This window comes from Eschscholzia californica, unplaced genomic scaffold (assembly GCF_041429995.1).
Source record: "Eschscholzia californica isolate CP2 unplaced genomic scaffold, dmEscCali1.0.p SCAF_1, whole genome shotgun sequence".
In the NCBI taxonomy this organism is placed as follows: Eukaryota; Viridiplantae; Streptophyta; class Magnoliopsida; order Ranunculales; family Papaveraceae; genus Eschscholzia; species Eschscholzia californica.
Genome location: NW_028238198.1, coordinates 269,260 through 272,696, shown reverse-complemented (window position 1 = coordinate 272,696; position 3,437 = coordinate 269,260). Strand labels below are relative to the sequence as shown.

The 3,437-nt window shown below is 34.8% G+C and overlaps 1 long non-coding RNA gene across 1 annotated transcript; it reads right to left on the bottom strand.

Moving 5' to 3' along the window:
- Positions 1 to 1,061: 1,061 nt before the first annotated feature.
- On the bottom strand, positions 1,062 to 2,988 carry LOC147562814 (uncharacterized). The gene is made up of 5 exons (XR_015236097.1): positions 2,820 to 2,988; positions 2,527 to 2,714; positions 2,042 to 2,140; positions 1,782 to 1,955; positions 1,062 to 1,674 (listed from the first exon to the last, which is right to left on the bottom strand). It is a non-coding gene; the product is annotated as an uncharacterized LOC147562814 (long non-coding RNA).
- Positions 2,989 to 3,437: the final 449 nt, after the last annotated feature.

The following is a 3,437-nucleotide window of genomic DNA, read 5'->3' as shown; positions in this document are numbered from 1 at the left end:
CATTATTTAACTATAACAAAGATGTGCCCCCACTCATAAAGTTTCTGGCTTCGCCACTGCCGACAAAGGGGCTTCTCTATGCCAGAGCAACCAGACCATGAAGGTCTGGTTTCAAACCAGATCGAGATCTGATAGTTTACCAGATTTCGATTTGGTTTCAAACATTTTTGCACAGTAAAATGAAATTCCTTAATTGCTTGATGAACTGACATTGTATAAAAAGTAAACTAATAGCGGGAGAAACAATCACTATTTAAAAAAAAAAACGACCACTGGATTTGATTTTTTTTTTTTTGGTTTTACAGTAGTTGGATTCGAATGTTATACCAACGGGCATCTATGAAAACTACATAGTGCCCTAATGGGAAAAAGAGTGGAATGCTGAATAACAGCAGGGTTTTCTTTTTATTCTTTCACAAAGGGGTAATTTCAAGAAAGATCAAAATAATATTGAAAACGAGTAGAAAAACACAAAACATTTGAAAATTATTATTCAGGTCAAAAAGTGTGCAAATACTAAAATACCCTTTTTTGTCATTTTGTGTAACTAAATTCCTTTATTTTTCTTTAAATTTTAAATCGATATAACTTTTGTTTGAGATGTCGGATTTCTATAAAAATTATATATTTAGAAATGATTTTTCATTAGCTTTCTAACAAGATCCACTTTCAATACTTTTTTTCAAAAAAAAAAACCTAGAAAAAAACGGCATTTTTTCCTTTACGTTTTTCTGCAAACGTGTTTGCAACAATCTGTTATGCAAACGTGTTTGCAACAATATGTTATGCAAACGTGTTTGCAACAATCTGTTATGCAAACAAGTTCTGCAAACATGTGTTTGCAACAATCTATTCTGCAAACATGTGTTTGCATAATGTAAACTGCAAACAGTGTTTGCACAATATAGACTGCATACATGGTTTGCAAAATATAGAATGCAAACATGATTTGCAAAATATAGACTGTAAACATGATTTGCAAGCTTTGCAGAATATTATCTTGGGTTGTATATCTTGCAAACTCGATTTGCAAATCGAGAATATAAATAAGATTATGTATCTGTGAAATCTTGAGTTTCGAATTGATTTCATCATTTATCTTATAAAATCGCGATATGGATCCTTTTTGAAAAAAAAACTAGAGAGAAGAAAAAAAGATTGACCAACAACTCATTCCTTTCTTGCATCAGAAGAATAAGAAAAAAAAGGACAACCGTTCAAACGATTAATCGTTAATAATCCCACCAAGACAATAACAATAGTAGTTTATATAACATCTCTAATTCAACATTTATAGCAAATTGAGTTTGAAATTGCGACATTCAAATCCATCAAAGAGCTTGTGAGCACAAACTCATGAACCTCCCTTCCCTTTGGCCTTCCTACATCCGGAATCGAAAACTCGGCAAAAGCACACTTAGAAGAACTACATAAGTATCAATGTTTATGCCAACTGAGTCTCTTGTCTCTGGTATATAAAACATTATGCAACACCCTCTCCTCTCTTTTGCTTTACCAATCCAACCTTGCAACCACTCAAAGAAACAACATTTCTTTATCTCATCTGTTCAAACATCTTCTTAGCATTATCAAGTAAGCAAGACCTGGTAAACCCTTTAACTAAAGCACTTCCAACGTACAAATTTCTCAAGAATCCAAACTTCAAAATATGTGCTGCAAGCATTGTTGTTGTATGACCAAGACGAAAATGTTATGTGCATTTTATTCACATGTCAGACAAGAAAATATAGTTCCCACTCCCCAGAAGATAGGAACCTCACCTTTCATCCCTGATGCGCAAACTTTGTTAATTGTGGTGCAGACAACAATATTAGGTATCCCAGCCCCAATCGCAGCTTGTCGAGCTGGATCTTGGCCCAAATTTGCACTCTGGACGTTACCAAAGAAGACCTATTGCACAAAAGATGAGTCAACAGTTGCCCTCTTAAGAGCACCTGCAGATTAAAAGTGACCATTTCAGAGTTCTGTTGGATGTACTCGCAGATAAAAAAAAGTGATATTCGATCCAATATAAGCTTACTCTGGATAGCTATGGCACCAAGCTTGGTGGCTGGTAGGAATGATAGAGTACTAAGAAATCCTCCCATTGGTGTACGAGCAATACCAACTATACAAACATCTGGGCCAAATATACCAAGAAAAAAGATCAGGCAATAGACTTCTTGAAACACTAGCTTCCTAACTAAATTCGAAATTTAAACGAATTTACTTTCCTATAAAGAACAGAAAAGAACACCTTATCAAACTACCAAAAGTATATTCATTTGGTTTATATCAAACAGAAAAAACGTTTTGATTTTTAAAACATATTGAAAAAATCGAACTCCAAGCTATTGAATTTTTTATTTGTACGTAATCAAAAACATGGCAGACATCTGAAGTTAGATTCGTACTACAACAGTCAACAACCATACATATAATTCAATTAAATATTGACATATAGATCTTATAATGCTCATAATCATATAACATGATTTGCCTCACAATCTATAAATAAGCACTCACTTGATAGTTCACTGATGATATACAACTTCTTGGGTAGTCTTCTTCATTGCAAGAACTGTTTCTGGTTTCCCACTCATCCAAGAACTAGCTCTGCTGACACGTTCTATGTGAATCTTCGCCGGTCCTGTAAGAACCATAGTCTTCCCTATTATGCAACAATGTCTTCTCCAAGCTTGCTACTTATGTGTCTGTACAATAAACCAATTAAGATAGGATGAAATCTGCACATTACAAATTGCAACATCAAATGAATATTGAGTTTTAGAAATCAAAGTGTTAACTTGCATCCCGACCCTTTGGTCTTTCAGGACTAGAATCCTGGCGAGGGCGAAGAATAACAATAAATGAATAATAAGTCAGTGCTTAATCGAGCAAAACATGGAGCAATTCACGGTTTATCGAACACTTTCCGAGCAGATCCCATATCACGAGACATGATACAATTCCATGTGGTTGCATTTTTTCCAGACATTTTATCGAACACCTTCTGAGCAGATTCCATATCACTAGTTCGAGCATAAAAAATTATCATAAAGGTGTTAGATAATACTAAATTCGTACATAATCCATTCTTAGTTGAGAGTTGGAACTACTTTATTGTCGCCGCCGGATGAAATTCTCTGAAGTTTCAGGACTTGAATAGAAGCCACTAACCATATTTCGTTTTGATTCAAATCGAGGTTTTGGTTTTGAGTATCATATCAACATCTCTTATACTTGAGTATGAGATTCTGCAACAAAATAGAAGTGGAAGAAGATGAGATTTGTAAGTGGGGATTAGGGTTTCTGTGATCGAATGCTTGAACCACAAAATTACTCGGTGTTGAAATTTCTAGTTTTGTTTCAGAGAGAGATAATTTTGATATGTAAGGTTACTAGGCATGATCCCCGCCCTACGGGCGGGGAAATGC